A 21,729-nucleotide genomic window follows, 5' to 3' on the forward strand; every position below is an offset into this window, starting at 1 on the left:
CATATTCCATTATTCCACTAACAGCGCCATACACTGTTAGCTCACTGACGTGACACACTATTTTACCTGGACGACGACATATGCTTGCCGAAAAATAAGGTCCTGATGTGTTGTGCCAATGATCAAAATTTGTGTTGCAGAGGAGGAGGAGCAGACGCGGGGTGGGTCGTCAAGCGACACTGGCGGCGGGATCGTCCTGCCTTACCCTGAGGTGCTCAAGAAGATACCGTCCAGGACGAGAAAGAGAGGTGAGCATCGAATTTTGCCTTCATACTAATACACTTTCTAAACTCTAGTTTTCCAGTTATGTATAAGTTCTCTTAACTCAGCATTTGTGAGTGTGGGCCTAAAGATGACTCTCCATGAACATTGGTCTGTTTCCCACTATGTCCTGCAATGCTCAAAAATGTCTAAAGAAACATAAGAACGTCCCTTGTCGAAAAGTCGTGTGATTAATCAACAAAAATCAGATACAAAATAAAAGTTGAGACGAGCCTGTGTGCTAGAGAGGACCCTGGTGAGGCGAGCACTTTGCCCTGGACCTGCTATTCATCTGAAAAATCTCGTCTGAGTGTATGGTAACGAAGGTAACTCGCGTGCAACAAAATGTTTTCCTGATAGCTTACACGACTGGAGTTACATTAGTCTTTGTAAAGTGATAATGCGTAAAGCATACAAAGCATTCACCACGCCAGTCACCAAAGACTGCACTGCAATAAATGTCTCAAAGAAACCTGACCGCTAGGCAACAATCAACACGCCAGCACCAAAGCTCACGGGTCTTCATTATTATGACACTGCTCCCCCTTTGTTAGCTATTGATCTTCGAGGAAACGTCTCATAAGTAATATTCCACTTTGCTCAGGAGGCATTGTGAGTTTACTGCTGCGTTTAATGGGTTTGGTGAACAAGTCCCTCATAACGATTTTGTCAGCAGAGTGAGGAGACGGTAGATAACCTTCCTGACACAACAGTTAATACAAGAGCTGTGTTTGTCTTGTACAGATGAAACGAAAAGACCAACCCCCCCATCTAAGACATAACATCATATGTAGATACATAATACAATAACTAACGTAGCATAAAGTTCTCATGTATGGTATAATGTGGCTATCAGCACACATGTCTGCAGGAAGAGATTTTATGAAGCCTAATGAAAAACAAAAAAAATCACCATTCAATCCTTGCAGTGAGAGGTCCCAAGAGCTGGGAGTTCCTCATCCGACTGCTGGAGGACAAGAGGACCAACCCATCACTGGTGCGCTGGGAGGACGAGGCCACTGCTACCTTCCGCCTCATGCAGCCCGGGATCATTGCCCAGATGTGGGTGAAGAGGTCGTCCGACAAATCCCACTTGTCCTACAATAACTTCGCTCGTGGCCTCAGGTAAGCCAGGCTGCCGACTGTGTCAGGTCACTGTGCTCTACATTTTTTGGTTACTTGATGTAGTGCAACTTACTGAGGTAATGTGTAGACGAGAATGGTAAAGAGCGCGTGTGATATATTCCTGCAGGTACCACTACTCGACAGGCGCTCTCGAGCCAGTGTCAGAGAGGCAGCTAGTGTACAGATGTGGACCTTCAGCTCTCGAGTACCTGAGGGAGCTAAGGGAACAATCATGACGGTGCTCGAGAGGCCCAAGACACCGGGCACTTAGAAGGAGGGATTTCAAGAAGATCAGAAAGTAAAGGACCGAAGTCCTTATGACCAGGATACCTATGACTGCCATGTCTTTACTATCGTTCGGGCCACTTCTCTACCACCAATGCTTCTGGCGGCAATGAGGACGATGGACATCCCAGTAGTAGCCCTTGAGTAAGAACCGACCACTCTATCCTGTACGCAAAATCACTTAATTTGTATACAACAGAGAATACATCAATCCATCTGATGGGGTAAGAGTTACATGTCTATACACATACTCTACAAGTAATACGTACAGGTTATTATTGGAAAGTGAAGTATAAAAAGGCAGGCTCAAACTACACCCCACGGTGTAAACCAATGCATAAAGAGAATCATTAACTAAATCGACTCGTTCGTGCCACTCTAACGATCGGCGTATTTGGCAATAACGTGTAACATCTCAATCACTCACTGAAGACAGTGGTGTTGAGGGGTATGTATCACCTTCCAACCTCTTCCACAAACGCCATATCAATATACCACACCTTTCCTTGTGCAGGTATTGGACATGGTGCCCAGCAGCTACGCATACCAAAGCTATGTTAGTGTTTGATTCGCACAATGTACATAGCAATTTATGGCTATAATAAACATGGATGTACGAAACCTATGTCACAACAAGGCAGTAAACTACAAAGCACTGCTAAGACAACATGCCGCATAAAAGCCACCCATACCGCACTATACGACAGCTGGGAACATAGAAATATATATCATAATGAGTCAGGAAAAGTTTCTCATCTAGTAAGAAATTTATTACGCTTAAAGACGCCCAGGTATAGCTGCTAAAAGCATATACGGCGTTGGAAAAAAGCTGCTAAAAGCAGTGAGAAGCTTTTATCAAGGATGCAAGGCATGTGTACAAGTACGAAGAAAGGAGAGTGACTGGTTCCCAGTGAAGGTAGGTCTGCGGCAGGGGAGTGTCATGTCACCATGGTTGTTTAATTTGTTTATGGATGGGATGGTGAGGGAGGTAAATGAGAGAGTTTTGGAGAGGGGCAAGTGTGCAGTCTGTGAGGGTTGAGAGGGCCTGAGAAGTGAGTCAGTTGTTATTTGCTGATGATGCATTACTGACGGCGGATTCGAGTGAGAAACTGCAGAAGTTGGTGACTGGGTATGGAAGAGTGTGTGAAAGGAGAAAGTAGAGAGTAAACTGAATAAAAGCAAGGCTTTTAGGTTCAGCAGGGTTGAGGGACAAGTTAGTTGGGATGTAAATTTGGATGGAGAAAACTGAAGTGAAGTGTTTTAGATATCTGGAAGTGGACTTTGCAGCAAATGGAACCATGGAAGCGGAAGTGAGTCATAGGGTGGAGGGGGGCCAAAGGTTCTAGAAGTGATGAAGAATGTGTGAAACGAGAGAACGCTATCTCGGAGAGCTAAAATGGGTATGTTGGAAGGATTAGTAGTACCAACAGTGTTATATGGTTGGTCGGCATGGGCTATAGATAGGGCTGTGCAGAGGAGGGTGAATGTGTTGGAAATGAAATGCCTGAGAAAAGTGTGGTAATCAGAAAAAAAAAAGTTTGGTTGAGAGAGCAGAAGAGGGTGTGTTGAAATGGTCTGGACATATGGAGAGAATGAGCGAGGGAAGGTTGACAAAGAGGATATATAAGTGTCAGAGATAGAGGGAACAAGAAGAGCGGGGGACCTAATTGGAGGTGGAAGGATAGTGAAAAAGATTTTGAGCGATCGGGGCCTGAACATGCAGGAGGGTGAAAGGCGCACACGGAAAAGTGTGAATTGGAACGTGAGTAATGATCACATCGTCAAGGGAGATATAAGTATGAGATAGAAGACGTAGAACAGTCAGCTGATATACAAGGAAGAGACGTAGCAAAGACGATGATGATGTTTGAGTTGCTGTGTTCGGGTCTAGCAACGTGTCTGTCATAAAATTTATACTGTGTGGACAAGGAAGGGAACTGTTTCCAAATCTTTCTTTACAATAAAACTAATTTGTACAGACCTTCACTGATATTAATGTTATAATTCTTGGTGCATTTAATAAAAGAAGATTCAATGATGTTTCTCGTGGTAAAGGAGTTACAGTTAATAACTGAATCAGCGTTATTCCAGTCAATACAATGGTCATAATCTTTAACATGATTAAACAAAGCATTTTATTCTTGTCCTGTTCTTATACTACATTCATGTTGCTAAAGTCTAAAATACAGATCCTTACCAGTCTGCCCAACACAACACATATTTCAGCGTTTACAAGGAATTCTGTAAACACAGCCTGCAGAATTTTCTGGCGAGGTTTTGATTTAAGATATTATTTAGAGTATTGTTATTGCTGACAGCAACATTTACATGAAATGATTCAAGTAACCTGGGAAGTAATGTAAAATTATTATGAAAAGGGAGAACTAAAAGATTCTCGATATCAAGGGGAGGCTTGGGTTTAACTCTATAAAATGATTTTGCCAACTTAAGGGATTTATCAAAGAAAGATCTACGATACAAAGCTTTAACTTGCATCCAGTAGGATATATCTTCTCAAACTCATCATCAATATATTCCGGACTGCATAGACGCAGTGCCCCAAGGAACATCGACTGGAATGATATAATTTAACTCTTGTCATGTTAAGCTGAGTAATAATGAATATAAGAACATTCATCGGTGGGTTTTCTGTATATGCTGAACCTAAACATGTTTCTATCCCTATGGATCGTGCAATCTAAAAATGGTAACGTACCATTATTTTCCACTTCCACAGTAAAGTTGATAGAAAGTAGTAAACTGCTAAGTAAAGGGTGAAGTGTTTGTAAATACTTGTTTATTGGCCAAACACAAAGAACATCAACTGTAGCACCTGAACCAAATTGCCTTACAGTGTAAGACATCCCTTAATAATTTTGTTTCAAAGAATTCCATATCCAGAGGTACAACCTGTAACTGTATAACACGGCATGTGTTCAGAGTTACAACCTGTTACTGTATGGCACGGCATGTGTTCAGAGGCAGAACCTGTAACTGTATACCACGGCATATGTTGAGGTACAACCTGTAACTATATACCACGGTACGTGTTCAGAGGCACATGTTACTGTATACCACGGCACGTGTTGAGAGGTACAACCTGTAACTGTATACCACGGCAGATGCTGAGGTACAACCTGTAACTATAACAAGGCATGTGTTCAGAGGTACAACCTGTAACTGTATACCACAGCATGTGTTCACATGCACAACCTGTAACTGTATACCACGGCAAGTGTCAGAGGCACAACCTGCAACTGTAAACCACGACACGTGTTCAGAGGTACAACCTGTAACTGTATACCACGGCATGTATTCATATGTACAACCTGTAACTGTATAACACGGCATATGTTCAGAGGTACAACCTGTAGCTTTATACCATGACATGTGTTCAGAGGTATAACCTGTAACTGTATACCACGGCATGTATTCAGATACACAACCTGTAACTGTATACCACGGCACGTGTTTAGAGGTACAACCTATAACTGTATACCACGGCACGTGTTCAGAGGTACAACATATAACTGTATACCATGGCACGTGTTCAGAGGTACAACCTGTAACTGTATACCAAGGCACGTGTTCAGAGGTACAACCTGTAACTGTATACCACGGCACGTGTACAGAGGTACAACCTGTAACTATGCCACGGCACGTGTTCAGAGGTATAACCTGTAACTGTATACCACGGCACGTGTAGAGGTACAACCTGTAACTGTATACCACGGCACGTGTTCAGAGGTACAACCTGTAACTGTATACCACGGCACGTGTTCAGAGGTACAACCTGTAACTGTATACCACGGCACGTATTCAGAGGTACAACCTGTAACTATACCATGGCACGTGGTCAGAGGTACAACCTGCAACTGTACCACAGCACATGTTCAGAGGTACAACCTGTAACTATACCACGGCACGTGTTCAGAGGTATACATGTAACTGTATACCACGGCATCGTGTTCAGAGGTACAACCTGTAACTGTATACCACGGCACGTGTTCAGAGGTATAACCTGTAACTGTATACCATGGCACGTGTTCGGAGGTACAACCTGTAACTATACCACGGCACGTGTTCAGAGGTACTACATGTAACTGTATACCATGGCACGTATTCAGAGGTACAACCTGTAACTATATACCACGGCACGTGTTCAGAGGTATAACCTGTAACTGTATACCACGGCACGTGTTTAGAGGTACAACCTATAACTGTATACCACGGCACGTGTTCAAAGGTACATATAACTGTATACCATGGCACATGTTCAGACGTACAACCTGTAACTATACCACGGCACGTGTTCAGAGGTACTACATGTAACTGTATACCATGGCACGTATTCAGAGGTACAACCTGTAACTGTATACCACGGCACGTGTTCAGAGGTATAACCTGTAACTGTATACCATGGCACGTGTTCAGAGGTACAACCTGTAACTGTATACCACGGCACGTGTTCAGAGGTACAACCTATAACTGTATACCACGGCACGTGTTCAGAGGTACAACCTGTAACTGTAATAACATATATTCTGTATGACTTTATATAATGTTTGCCTTAAAATGATAGCCCCAGTAGAGCGATATGACGAAGCCTAATGTTTCCTTAACTCAGTAGTTATAACTTGAGTGCAACATATATGTGTGGAGGAAAGCACATACTTCCCCATCGACGCAACTGTGCTAGGCAAACAAATAAATATACGATAACGAATATAGTGTTATTATAATACTTTGTTTATTGTGGTCATGACCTTTATCGAGTGACGAGGTGACGGGTTTATATCAACGTTCAGTTCAGCAAGCGCCGCCATACTGTGAATGATGTCATGTAATGTGACGTCACTTGGTAATCTGTCAACTGTGGCCGGGTGGGAGACGACCTACCGATGGGGAGAGGTTCCCCGGCCAACTTCATCAGCAGCAACGTGCTTGTCGACCCCACCTCACCCCTCCCTCAGCCTTCAGCACGACATACAAGCAAAACTTGAGCACGACTGTACTACCACACGTCAGTATGGTGATCGCACGACGCCTGGGGAAGGTGGCCCGGTATTCCAACCCGTCCCATGCTGGTCAAAGACCATGCATCGTACCCCACGGTCGCACCATCGGTGTTCAAGGGTTTAAGAGATGACAACCGGCGTGGTGCAAGGAGCAAGAGCCTGAGTCAGCATGGCAGGTGAGGGTGATAATGTGGTGGTGGTGGTAGTGGTGAGCAGCCCCCCCTCCCCACCTGTCTGGTGACGTCACCACCATGGTCAGACACCCCCAGCTACACCCGTTCTACCTCCACTACCAAGTTACTACTGACCTTGTGTGTACCACACCCTCTATGTTTGACACCCTGTATGTATGACACCCTGTATGAACGACATGCCGTGCGGACCTCACCCTATGATACCCTGTATGAACCACACGTAGAAAGGATCAAACCCATTATGTATGTCACCTTGTATGTGCAAAACGCTGTGAGGACCACACCCGGTATGTATGACACCATGTATGTACCCTACATATATGACACCTTGCATGTACGACACCCTACATGTATGACATCCAACATGTACGAAACCCTACATATAAGACACCCAACATGTACGACACCCTACATATAAGATATCTTGCATATACGACACCCTGTATGAATACCTTTTATGTAAGACACCCTACATATGTGACATATATGTACGACACCGTATAAGAGCGATGCACGAGACGCTGTGTACTCGATACCCTACAGCTGCAACACACTTTAAGTATCGTATCCTGTATATGCGACACCCTATACGTGGCACGTATACACGGCACGTATACACGGCACGTCAAATGCACGGCACCTATATGTTCCACTGTACCATACGAGCCACTAAGTCAGAAGAGCTAAACTCACCCCAACAATTATCTTCCTACAGGTTAACTTAATATGCTTTTCCACGCAAAAAAAAAAAAAAGAAAAAAAAATCCTTACCTAACTTCATATAATAAATGTTAGGGGTAAATATGTAACCATCAAAATCTCACCAAAGTTATCCGGATTGACCGGGTTTTTATTTCTTGCATATTGCACTCCACAGCATTCCAGTTTACTGAATTTGATCGATGATACATTGCAAAACTATTAATTTACGCCTGTTTCTTCACTTTTTTTTTTCCGAACGAAACATGCCTGGAAAACAACTTCATCTCAGTTTGTGACAAAATATTTCAATTTTTTTAAGTTTATTACTCCACATGTCAAAGTTCAAAAAAATATTGAAAATTGCTTAGGTTTGGCTGCACCCCCCAGCTCTCGCTCTGCAGCATACAAAAAGGTCGACAAGAACTATCATTCTTACTTATGAACTTTCTCTAATATAACGTTAATTCCTCGTTAACAGCATATCCCTCCTCGGATGATTTAGCATTATGCCATAAACCACTAACAGCTTCATTTGCCCCCCCCCCCCCAATACCATGGTTTTTAATACCTACAAACAAATTCGTGTGTACCAACTATTTTTTGGACCTCAACAAAGTGTTCTTATTTCTTGTTCTTTTAAGGAAACTGTTGTAAACGAACCTTGAATTGAGAGTATGGACCACTATCATGTTTTATTCTTGCCAAAGCCACACAATGTCCTTCTTCATCATTACCCTCCTAACCAATCCAAATCTTCTCTGGTCCTAGGTCCAGTTCAGTCGGGAAAACAATGCACTCTTATCAGTCCCAATTTTAAAATGTTCAGCAATCATAATCATAACTTAGAACATTAAAAACAATCTTGAGTATAGAACGATTCCCCCTTAACATTAATTTCTCACTCAATGATGAAGTAAAACTTCAACATTAGCCATCTAACGTTGACGACAATTTAGATTTTCCAATGGATGTTTTTCGTCCCTTTTGTGTACACCCCTCATATTTCTGAAATTCTGTAATTTCACTGTCCATTGCACTCATATTGTTACAGTATTTCATATCGTATACTTCGACATGGTGTCCAATATAGAATACCCTACACCCACGTTAGATATTCAGAAAGTAGTTACAGCAGCACTTCCTTATTTAAGAACTTATAGACTTCAGAATATGTATTCAATGAGTTGTTTGGAATTTTTGTATTCTTTTAACTTTTGTCATTCAATTTGTATCTTGGACATTTATTCTATGCTATTCATAGTATCAATATGTATCATTTTTGTTCTCTTTATGTTCCATGCAAATTTTTAAGTGAATTTATGAGTACTCTGGTTTTAGCACAGTGTGTTATCCCTGTTCTAAAGTATATTTAGATGATGTAAAAGATAACTCTTGTAACTAACACTTATTTACTCAATTTTGTACTTTTATATCCATTACTGTTCTATGTATTGTCCTACATCATCATTGCTCGCAGGAGCTTGTGCTAGGAGCTGATCTGTTGTAGACTGGTTGTTGATTAGTGTCGATTATGTGGAGCTGACAACAAAACCGGGCCGGTCGGTAGTGGGCGCCGGCTAACAGGTAGTCAGCCCGGCCAGGCCAGACGAATCACTTATGTGTCTTAACACTTAACACCCAAAGTGCCATAAATGTATGCATGTATTTTTCTAATAAAACTGTAAAAGGCCACTGGATCTTCATTACGTACCACGGAAACAAAGGTCTAACCCATCATTACATTAGCCCGTGCCAATTCATCTAAAGAAAAAAAAAATTGTATACATTCTGGTAAGAAGACCGGTTTCTGAGACTGATATCTAAGGATTTTCAAGTATTCAGTAGTAAGAAAAAACGACAATCACCACCAACTGATTGATCCCTGGGTCACAATCCCAATTACTTGGAAGATATTTTTAAAGCAAAGGAAAACAATACACCACAACATAAACAGTAGTTTTTGTTCGACTTATAAACCTAAGAAAATATAGGCATCTAAGTTGTGACATTGTTACTCATATATTCTATTCTAACCTAACCTAAATGCAGCCAAGACTTAACTATCTCACGTAACCTAACCAGAATATCTAAGTTCTCTTTCCGTAACGCTGACCAGTTTAATGACATTTAATTAGTGTAATTAGAAACATTACGAATGTTACTTTAAAACCCCAGGAAAAGACACTAGAAATAAAAACCAAAATAAAAAACAAAAACCAAAACATATATATATATATATATATCCTTTGTAGTTTCCCCGTAATAGCTGGAGTAAGACATTATCCGTTTAGCCACCTCTGAATTACGTAGAGACAAGCTCGGGCTGGGAGCCATGACCAAACTGGAGATTAGGTTAAGGTTCATTCGTCTGACTTTTTGCCATCACTACCTAGACTTCATGATGGCGACGTGCATGATCTCTCGTGAGAACCCGGGGAGGGCTAACTGAAATTAAAACTGACCTTTTCCTCACCAGAATCTTCATAATTACAAGAATTCTTTTACAGAAAAAAATCTATATATATAATACAACAATAAACCGGCTATAAAGAAAACAAATAAAATCACATATGACCCAACGGTCGAATAGTCGGTAAAATAACCACTGCCTTAATATTTAGGGAAAGCGTTTCAGAAATCAGTCTACAGTTACGCAGAAAATGTCAGAGCACTCGAATAATGGGATACAGTTGTGCAAACGTCAAAATATCATGGAAAATTAACAATAAATATCAGTGCAACATCACTACTAGTGTAACATGATACGGGATAAACAAGTCACTAACCTCTACGGCCATCTTTCCGTGCCAAAGCTAAACAAATTCTGCAGTTGGAAAAACTTAACACACTAAACCCACAAACACACCTGTTTCAGATGTCAGTGGATAGTCGATTATAACTCTGTTACTTGGTTCACTGCTGAAACACTCCAGGATGTTTGATGCAAGACGATCAAGGTTTTTAATATTTCACTTGGGTGGGAGTCCGGAAGTCTTCGACGCGTGTGGCTTTCATTTCAAGTATGCCAACATATCGTTCAAAAACTTTATACGTGCTTAGTTTACCGAATATATGATATCACAGGAGCATCGATTACAATATAATTGAAAGAAAAATATATTCTTTAGCATGAGGTTATTAAGTTAAATTGATATCTACTCGTAAAAATTTCCAATGAAAATGAGTCAAAACTAAATCATTATTGACTATGATTCGAATTGCACTTTGCCTCATCTTAATTTTAGATTACAGTTATGTAATTTACATTTAGCAAAATTAAACATTTGTCTTTAGATGTAAAGGACAAGTAATACAAATATATTCATTAGTGACATCAAATCAACGGAATTAATGCTTACTGTATTAACTTGCGATTTTATTTTCGCTTTACTCTTCGTGATAACAACATACGTATGTAAGTTCTGCTTCAAAGACTTAAATTTACGTATGTACCATAGAACGAAGAATTCCGGCCTTAACAGGCTATGGGCGGCGTCACACTAGCAATTTTTGCGTTAATCTCTAGTCTTCCGTACTTATTCTTTCTCGTGTTCTGTCACAGTATAATTAAACTAACAAGACTGCGATTTCATTCTCAACGTAAACAAGAAAGATGGCGGTGAGTGTCGAGTAGGCTGAGGCAGTTTTGATTTTATTTATGTATATTAGTGTGGATAAGCCAAGCATGCTAAAAAGCGTATCTGGGAGAGTGAAATGGCTAGACGAGCTTTGACCGAGCGCCAGAGTTATTGTACTGTACCGTCTTCCTCTTCATTGCTTTCCTTTCGTACATAAAATTCCCATAAAGAATCTTATACGTATGGGATCTTATATATTCAGTACAGCATTCATCGGGTGAACGCTTCCACAGTGGAGTGAATGATACCAAGATCACGTGAAATTATATATACCACGCAGATGTGTCCACTGATGTGAAAGAAAACAAATGAAATGTGTTCATGATTATCAAGGTTATTGTAATGAATTTGGACATCATTATTATAGAAACTATGTAATATAACTCCATTGTAAATATACATTGTTTTGAAGAAACATTTACGTGAAAATCTGTGCTTACGAGCATAAATTTTGCCTTTACGAAAATTTATGAAAACTTTCTGTATTGCTCGATGGGCAGCGGAAGTGACGCAGATTTATGGAAAAATAACGGTCAGAAAACTCACAAGAAAAGTGCGAGTGTTGATATATTAACTAAGAAAATGTTCGTGGTTGTAACACTTCATACGAAAAGCTGAATTCTTACCATTAATAACAAAGTGAAATGTGGCCGTACAGGCGAAGGAGTTTAAATGGGATATCTTAGTCCTAGTGATAAACTTTTATAGTGTTCTGGAAGAAAAACTTTGTGATTGTCTACTGACATATTCGCCGCTCATTCTTGCACAAGGTAAGTAGATGATTCCATTTTCCAACTGCCATCTTAATAAGTTATTTAGGATTGAATAGTACAGTACGGATAGCTTAGCCTAGGTATATTGAAAATATTTGCAATTGTATGGATGTCTTACTCTTTAGTAGGAGGACATGGGTTGTGTCAAAGACGACTGCTTACGTGTTTTTGTTATTCATCTATCATTTATGATGACTGGTCCTGGAATTATATGTATAGTATTTATGTATTAGAGTTAATGGGACATGTTAAAAGCATACAGTTAAAAAGATACTAAGTCAATATAGTTATGCAATAAAGAGCAAAAAATTTAGATTACAGGGATGATTATACAATAGATATTTATTGCAGCCGAGGTTTGCTTAGTTTTGAGTCTTATAATCGAATTATATTAAATTATCACTGGGGACCAGTAATAACGGGTGCTGATGGACGCTCCCTACAGAAGCACAACTTCAAAAATCCACAGAATGGGCACTTTTCAAAACGATAGTGTGTATTGTTCCTTGCGTGTCAGTGGCATCAACCGATTAAAGGACGAATATCGCCATAGGGTTATCATGATAAGTGGTAGAATTACACCCCACAGAGACAGTGTGTAGAAAGTAATGTTCATCTTAACCTAACTTCCCTAAGACTGTAGGCGAGTTTGAAGGTTACATAACTTGAACGTTAACGAAGCAAAATTGCGACCGCATTTTACGGGAATGATAACCACCTCGTTTTCAAATTGGAGATTATATAGCTGTAAGAGAATTGTAACCCCCAAGCACGCCTAAACGGTGTATATTGACTGCAACCGTGTTGGTCTGTGACCCTGAAAATCAGATCGAGTTCGACCAATGTGCGATTGCCCGACGAAAAACCGCTGTGATTACTTGATCGTAACCAGACCAGTTACAACTATATTAATGGAAAAAAGTTACGTAGACTGAAAAATCATGAGTTTTTTTTACTGTATGACGGAATCTTTAACCAGTTCTGTAAGTACAAGCTGATATGACAGTTCAAGATATCAAGGATTGTGGTGGTATTTGGAAAAAACAAACCGTCTTCGAGAAATAGTATATGGATATTACAGATTCCAGTTCGATGCTACTGTATTCGTAGCATTCTATTATTGATTGCAGCAATATGAACGCGTGAGTTTTTTATTTGAGTGAAAATTTTCACACAACGTATTTGGAGTACAGGAATTTTTGGTTCACGGTTAAATTTACCAGAGTGTATGGGGTCACAAATACACATTGTTTCGTCTCAATGCGAGTAGGGGATTTTTTTTTTTTTTCTATATATATTAAAGTGACTACTTTCACCAGCTTCACTTCCAAGCAATTGCTGGGGGCCTCGCTGTTGCTTAATTGTTTCAGTGAGGGGCAAACATTTGTTTATATATATATATATATATATATATATATATATATATATATATATATATATATATATATATATATATATATTCTTTCTTTCAAACTATTCGCCATTTCCCGCATTAGCGAGGTAGCGTTAAGAACAGAGGACTGGGCCTTTGAGGGAATATCCTCACCTGGCCCCCTTCTCTGTTCCTTCTTTTGGAAAAAAAAAAAAAAAAGTTTACACTTTTACATCTTGCACCTTTTTAAGCAGTGCTCAGAATTATTTTACAGTGGAGTGGGACTAATTGTGGATAACATTACGTGACACAAAAAAACTGAAATTTGTGAAAAAATGTGTCAGTTCTGGTTAGGTGATAAAATTCTTACTCAACCTAGCTTGTTATAGCCTAGATTTGATGGCAAATCCTTACTTGACTTACCTAGCTTCATTGACAGAAAAATCCCTGCTAGGCCAGCCTGGCTTTAGTGGAAGAAACCTTACTTGACGTAGCCTTTGGTGACAAAATTCTTACCTATCATTTGGTGGTAAAATTCTTGAATAACTTTGCCTTTGTTGGCAAAATCCTTACTTAAGTTAGCCGTGGATAAATTTAGTTAGCCTCGCTTTGATGGCAAAACTGCTTAACAAGCCAAGACAAACGTAGCCAGCCTAGTTGAAAAGTTGACGCTTTCTTATTAGTAAGGAAATAGTGTAGGTGACATTCATGAAAAAAATATCACACCCACCTCTGACTTGGTGGCAAAATTCATACAAAGTTTAGCATAACTTTGGTGGCAAAATCCGTACTTAACATAGCCAAGGTAGTTTTGAAGGCAAAGTCATACTTGATATAGCCTAGCGTAGGTGAAGATCTTTACTTGAACAATCCAGCTTAGGTATAAAAAACATTAACTCAGCGAAAAACTCTTACCTGCTTAGCTTTAGCAGCAAAATTCCTATGAAGCCAACCAGGCCTTGGTGGTAAGATCCTTACTTAACTTAGCCTTTGGTGGCTAAATCCTTGCTTAACTTATTGGGACAAGCTTTAGTGGCAAAATTCTTACTTAGCCATCCTTTGATGGCAAAAGTCCTTAGTTTTGCTTTGAAGGCAAAAATCCTTAGCCTTTCCTTACCAAACTTATCACTAACAGCCAGCCTATCTTGGATGGCAGAGATCCTTACTTTGCTTTGCCAAGCTTAACCAGCTTAGCAATGGAAGTTGTAGATCTCAAAAGGACATTTAAAAGAAAAAAGGAGTCAAATTCAAATCTTGCTTTGTGGCAAACTACTTAGTCTGCATTTTGTGGCAAAACCCTTACTTAATATATTGTAGGTACTTTGATGGCAAAATCTTTACTTAACATAACTTAGCCAGCCATGCTATTGTGACAGAATCCTTACTCTTATGTAGCCTTGCCCACACTCAACCAACTTAGCGTTGTTAGCAAAATCCCTTCTCAGCCAACCTAGCTTTGGTGGCAGAATTCTCAAAATTCTTATTTAATTTTGCTTAAAACAAGCCTTTGATAGCAGAATCCTTTCTTGACTTAGTGTTGGATCAAAAGGCAAATAGTGTGACATTTATGGAATAAATGTGTCATACTCAACTCTGGTTTAGTGGTAAACCCAGTGCTTTACTTTAGTGTCGTAATCCTTATTCATAAACCAGGCAGCTTTGATGGCAAAATCCCTACTTAATATAAATAGCTTTGGAGGCAAATCTTTGGCAAAATTCTTAGTCTATCCTAGATTTGGCGGCAAAAGCCTAACATAACATAGCCTGGCTTTGGTGGCAAATCCAAACTTAGCTATTCAAACTTGGGTAGCAAAATTCCTAGAGCTATCCTAAGTTAGGTGGCAAAACACTTCCATAAGATAGCCTTTGGTGACAAAATTTTTACTTGTCTGAGAAATTTTTACTTGGTCTGAAACAAGCATTTTAATCCAAAAATCTTTACCTGGTGAAGGCAAACTTAGCCAGTCTAGGCTTACAACTTGGGGAATTTAAATCAAGAGAGAAACAGTGTTAGTGACATATATGAAAAATGTTTCATGCTCAACTCTGGCTTTGTGATAAAATCCTTACTTAACTTAGTGTAGCTTTGATGGCAAAATCCTTACTAGACAGTTTAGATAATCTTGATGGAGAAAACATCTCAATTTAACATAGCCTAGCCCTGGTACCAAACCATTATTTAGCAAACCTAAGTAACATAGCATAGATGTGATGACAAATCTTTCCTTAATCATATCTTTGGTGTCAAAATTCATACTTAACTCAGCCCAGCCAAACTTCGCCATCATATCTTCGATAAATTCCTTGTATATCTAACGTGATTTTTATGTAAAAATCATTACTTGCCTCAGCCTTTGGTGGCTAATCCTTTTTAACTTGTCTTAGAACAAGCTACTGGGGGCAAAATTCTTACTTAACATGTCTTAGGTATTTTTGATGGCAAAATCCTTCCTTAACATGTCCTGGGTATTTTGATGGCAAAATCCTTACTTAACATGACCTAGGTATTTTGAAGGCAAAATCCTTATCTAACATAGCCTATTTCTGATAGCATATCATTACTTTGCCAGCCTGGCTGTGGTGGCAATTTCTTTATGCCTATTTATCTTCGTTAAAACTTAAACTTTAGCCAGCGCAGGTTTAATAGCAAAATCCCTACTCAGCCAACCAAGCTTTGTTCGCAGACTCTTTTCTTAGTAGCTTTGGCAGCACAGTCCCAAATCAGCCAACCTATCTTTGGTAGCAAAATCCTCACTTGATTTAACTTATATACATATAACAAGCCTTTGACAGTAATTCCTTACTGAACTACTTACTTTATTGAGCGTAAAACAAGCCTTTGATAACAAGATCCTTACTGAACTAAGGTCAAACTTAAGCTTGGCTGAGAAGGTGATCTCAGATCAAAAGGAAATTAGTGTTGGCAAATCTTTACTGAATTTAGCCAAACTTCAGCGTCATAGTCCTTGCTTAACATAAACTAGGGAGCTTTGATGGTAAAATTCGAACTTCAACATAGCCTGGCTTTGGTGGCAAATTCCTTCCTTAGCTAGTCAAACTTTAGTAGCAAAATCCCTACTCATCTAGCCTAGTTTAGGTGGCAAAATACTTTCTTAAGTTTGGAATTTGGGCAGAAATTGTACTTAGCCTATAACAAGCCTATAATGGCAAAAAAAATAAGCTAATTGCCAAATCTGACAGCAAAATCTTTATTTGGCTTAAAGAAGCTTAGCCCTTAATTACAAAAAATGAAATTAACAACCAGCCTAGCTTTGATGGTAAAAATCTTAATTTGGCCAAAAGAAGCTTATCCTGTTATATCAAGCCTGTGAGGACAAAAAAAAATCTAACAGCCAGCCTAGCTTTGATGGCAAATTTCTTTATCAGCCGAAAGAAGCTTATCCAACCATATTGTTAAAGTTTACAGAGATCATATTAAAAGAGAAATGGTGTAAGTGACATATGTGAAAATTGTGTCAAACAAAATTCATACATACTCTAGCTTTGGGAGCAAAATCCTTACTTAACATTGACTTAACGTAGGTTAGACAATTTTTAGTCTAGCTTTTTGCCTTCTTAACACTGACTTAACGTAGTCTAGAAAATTTTTAGTCTAGCTTTGAAGGCAAAAACTTAACATAGCCTGGGAAATTTTGATGACAAAAATCAAAATTCATACTTAACTTAGCCGAGCCAAACTTAGCCATCACAACTATGATTAAATCCCTACACAGCCAGCCTGGTTTTGTTGGGAAAATCCTAACTTACCTAAGCCTTTGGTAGTTAATTCTAACTTGGCCTAGAACAGGCCTCTGGTGGCAGAGTCCTGACTTCACCTGGCTTTTGTGGAAAAATCTTTACTTAGCATAGGTAGCTTTGATGGCAAAATCAATACTTAATGTAGCCGATGCTTACTTAGCCAGCGTGCTTTGGTGACAAAATGCATACTGAGCCAGGTATTGATTTAACCAGTGGCAAAAATCCCTTTAACCTAGCCACCCCAACCTTTATGGCAAAATCCTCACTTAACCTAATCTTAAACAATATAGTATTAGAGTAGTACAGCAAACAGTCTCACAGGCATGTTCTTACCACGTGAGTGTTGGTTACATGCCAAAAGAATCATTAACACGTTTAAACGATTTGTCCCAGTTTTGTATCGCTCATGGTCTTTTTATTGCAGAGCTTGTCATGCAGAATGTGGTTAATAATTCAAGGGTATATAATCAGGAGAGTTGATTTTTATTAATTTGTCGTTCTCTGTTATACGCTGAATGTTTTTTTTTTAATGTTTTTGATTGAGAATTTGTAGTATAGTTCGTATGAAGTCTGATAGTTAATTGCACTATCATTTTTTTTAAGGAAAAGTTTTTGAATGTGCCATTTTCAAACGTGAAATGTGCTGAATTTTGGACACACTCCAGTGTTAAATCTGATACAGGCAAGGATTCAGATGACAACCTTTCATAAATATAAGCGTTCTAAAGGCTGCAAAATACCCGTAATTGTGTAATAGTACAATCATTATGTATATGAATATTATTTAGAGTTGAATATTTGCATATAATGTGGAAGTTGTCTTTATGTGATATTAGACGTAATTTAATCTTGCATGCACTATTCCCTCTTTTTTTCTCGTAGACGTACTTTAGTCTCACGCGCATTACCCTTTTTATTGTCAGTATTACTCCACTGCAATGTCACTGAATATTATTTTCTACACTTCATCAAGAATCAAAGGATTTTCTAGATGAAATATTTCATAATTTGCCGTTTCATGTAATTTTGAACCTTCTTGCTCAGAGTTGATAGAACCTGTTAGTACTGTGGTGCTGATGCCGTAGGCTGATATTTGGGGCATCCAGTGCCATCGATTTGTGATTTTTGAGTGAGACTGTGGTCGGTTTTCTTAGATTAGACATTCGTTTTTTAAGTGAATTACAAGTCAAGCTCCTTCATGGCCCCCAGTAGTCCATGCTCAAACAAGATTAGTCACAAGTGAGTATATATATATATATATATATATATATATATATATATATATATATATATATATATGTATATATATTTTATTAATTATACTTTGTCGCTGTCTCCCGCGTTTGCGAGGTAGCGCAAGGAAACAGACGAAAGAAATGGCCCAACCCCCCCCCCCCCCCCCATACACATGTATATACACACGTCCACACACGCAAATATACATACCTACACAGCTTTCCATGGTTTACCCCAGACGCTTCACATGCCTTGATTCCATCCACTGACAGCACGTCAACCCCGGTATACCACATCGCTCCAATTCACTCTATTCCTTGCCCTCCTTTCACCCTCCTGCATGTTCAGGCCCCGATCACACAAAATCTTTTTCACTCCATCTTTCCACCTCCAATTTGGTCTCCCTCTTCTCCTCGTTCCCTCCACCTCCGACACATATATCCTCTTGGTCAATCTTTCCTCACTCATTCTCTCCATGTGACCAAACCACTTCAAAACACCCTCTTCTGCTCTCTCAACCACGCTCTTTTTATTTCCACACATCTCTCTCACCCTTACGTTACTCACTCGATCAAACCACCTCACACCACACATTGTCCTCAAACATCTCATTTCCAGCACATCCATCCTCCTGCGCACAACTCTATCCATAGCCCACGCCTCGCAACCATACAACATTGTTGGAACCACTATTCCTTCAAACATACCCATTTTTGCTTTCCGAGATAATGTTCTCGACTTCCACACATTATTCAAGGCCCCCAGAATTTTCGCCCCCTCCCCCACCCTATGATCCACTTCCGCTTCCATGGTTCCATCCGCTGCCAGATCCACTCCCAGATATCTAAAACACTTCACTTCCTCCAGTTTTTCTCCATTCAAACTCACCTCCCAATTGACTTGACCCTCAACCCTACTGTACCTAATAACCTTGCTCTTATTCACATTTACTCTTAACTTTCTTCTTCCACACATTTTACCAAACTCAGTCACCAGCTTCTGCAGTTTCTCACATGAATCAGCCACCAGCGCTGTATCATCAGCGAACAACAACTGACTCACTTCCCAAGCTCTCTCATCCCCAACAGACTTCATACTTGCCCCTCTTTCAAAAACTCTTGCATTCACCTCCCTAACAACCCCATCCATAAACAAATTAAACAACCATGGAGACATCACACACCCCTGCCGCAAACCTACATTCACTGAGAACCAATCACTTTCCTCTCTTCCTACACGTACACATGCCTTACATCCTCGATAAAAAACTTTTCACTGCTTCTAACAGCTTTCCTCCCACACCATATATTCTTAATACCTTCCACAGAGCATCTCTATCAACTCTATCATATGCCTTCTCCAGATCCATAAATGCTACATACAAATCCATTTGCTTTTCTAAGTATTTCTCACATACATTCTTCAAAGCAAACACCTGATCCACACATCCTCTACCACTTCTGAAACCACACTGCTCTTCCCCAATCTGATGCTCTGTACATGCCTTCACCCTCTCAATCAATACCTTCCCATATAATTTACCAGGAATACTCAACAAACTTATACCTCTGTAATTTGAGCACTCACCCTTATCCCCTTTGCCTTTGTACAATGGCACTATGCACGCATTCCGCCAATCCTCAGGCACCTCACCATGAGTCATACATACATTAAATAACCTTACCAACCAGTCAACAATACAGTCACCCCCTTTTTTAATAAATTCCACTGCAATACCATCCAAACCTGCTGCCTTGCCGGCTTTCATCTTCCGCAAAGCTTTCACTACCTCTTCTCTGTTTACCAAATCATTTTCCCTAACCCTCGCACTTTGCACACCACCTCGACCAAAACACCCTATATCTGCCACTCTATCATCAAACACATTCAACAAACCTTCAAAATACTCACTCCATCTCCTTCTCACATCACCACTACTTGTTATCACCTCCCCATTTGCGCCCTTCACTGAAGTTCCCATTTGCTCCCTTGTCTTACGCACTTTATTTACCTCCTTCCAGAACATCTTTTTCTCCCTAAAATTTAATGATACTCTCTCACCCCAACTCTCATTTGCCCTTTTTTTCACCTCTTGCACCTTTCTCTTGACCTCCTGTCTCTTTCTTTTATACATCTCCCACTCAATTGCATTTTTTCCCTGCAAAAATCGTCCAAATGCCTCTCTCTTCTCTTTCACTAATACTCTTACTTCTTCATCCCACCACTCACTACCCTTTCTAATCAACCCACCTCCCACTCTTCTCATGCCACAAGCATCTTTTGCGCAATCCATCACTGATTCCCTAAATACATCCCATTCCTCCCCCATTCCCCTTACTTCCATTGTTCTCACATTTTTCCATTCTGTACTCAGTCTCTCCTGGTACTTCCTCACACAGGTCTCCTTCCCAAGCTCACTTACTCTCACCACCCTCTTCACCCCAACATTCACTCTTCTTTTCTGAAAACCCATACAAATCTTCACCTTAGCCTCCACAAGATAATGATCAGACATCCCTCCAGTTGCACCTCTCAGCACATTAACATCCAAAAGTCTCTCTTTCGCACGCCTGTCAATGAACACGTAATCCAATAACGCTCTCTGGCCATCTCTCCTACTTACATAAGTATACTTATGTATATCTCGCTTTTTAAACCAGGTATTCCCAATCATCAGTCCTTTTTCAGCACATAAATCTACAAGCTCTTCACCATTTCCATTTACAACACTGAACACCCCATGTATACCAATTATTCCCTCAACTACCACATCACTCACCTTTGCATTCAAATCACCCATCACTATAACCCGGTCTCGTGCATCAAAACCACTAACACATTCATTCAGCTGCTCCCAAAACACTTGCCTCTCATGATCTTTCTTCTCATGCCCAGGTGCATATGCACCAATAATCACCCACCTCTCTCCATCAAATTTCAGTTTTACCCATATTAATCGAGAATTTACTTTCTTACATTCTATCACATACTATCACATATATATATATATATATATTCTATTTATTTATTTATTTATTAGGTAGCGCAAGGAAACAGACGAAAGAATGGCCCAACCCACCCACATACACATGTATATACATACACGTCCACACACGCAAATATACATACCTATACATCTCAATGTACACATATATATATACACACACTGACATATACATATATACATATGTACATAATTCATACTGTCTGCCTTTATTTATTCCTATCGCCACCTCGTCACACATGGAATAACAACCCCCTCCCCCCTCATGTGTGCGAGGTAGCGCTAGGAAAAGACAACAAAGACCCCATTCGTTCACACTCAGTCTCTAGCTGTCATGTAAGAATGCACTGAAACCACAGCTC

General features: G+C 39.7%; 1 protein-coding gene across 2 annotated transcripts in view; it reads right to left on the reverse strand.

Moving 5' to 3' along the window:
* Nucleotides 1-21,729, reverse strand: part of LOC139749496 (uncharacterized) — a 118,882-nt gene that overhangs the window by 86,246 nt on the left and 10,907 nt on the right. The window contains exon 1 of one of the 2 annotated variants that reach the window (XM_071663418.1): nt 10,452-10,584. The exons of the other annotated variant lie outside the window; for it this stretch is intronic. The gene's annotated coding sequence lies outside the window, so the exon portion shown is untranslated. Of the gene's footprint in view, nt 1-10,451; nt 10,585-21,729 lie in introns of those variants that run through there. 2 annotated transcript variants of the gene reach the window in all.

This window comes from Panulirus ornatus, chromosome 7 (genome assembly GCF_036320965.1).
Source record: "Panulirus ornatus isolate Po-2019 chromosome 7, ASM3632096v1, whole genome shotgun sequence".
In the NCBI taxonomy this organism is placed as follows: domain Eukaryota; kingdom Metazoa; phylum Arthropoda; class Malacostraca; order Decapoda; family Palinuridae; genus Panulirus; species Panulirus ornatus.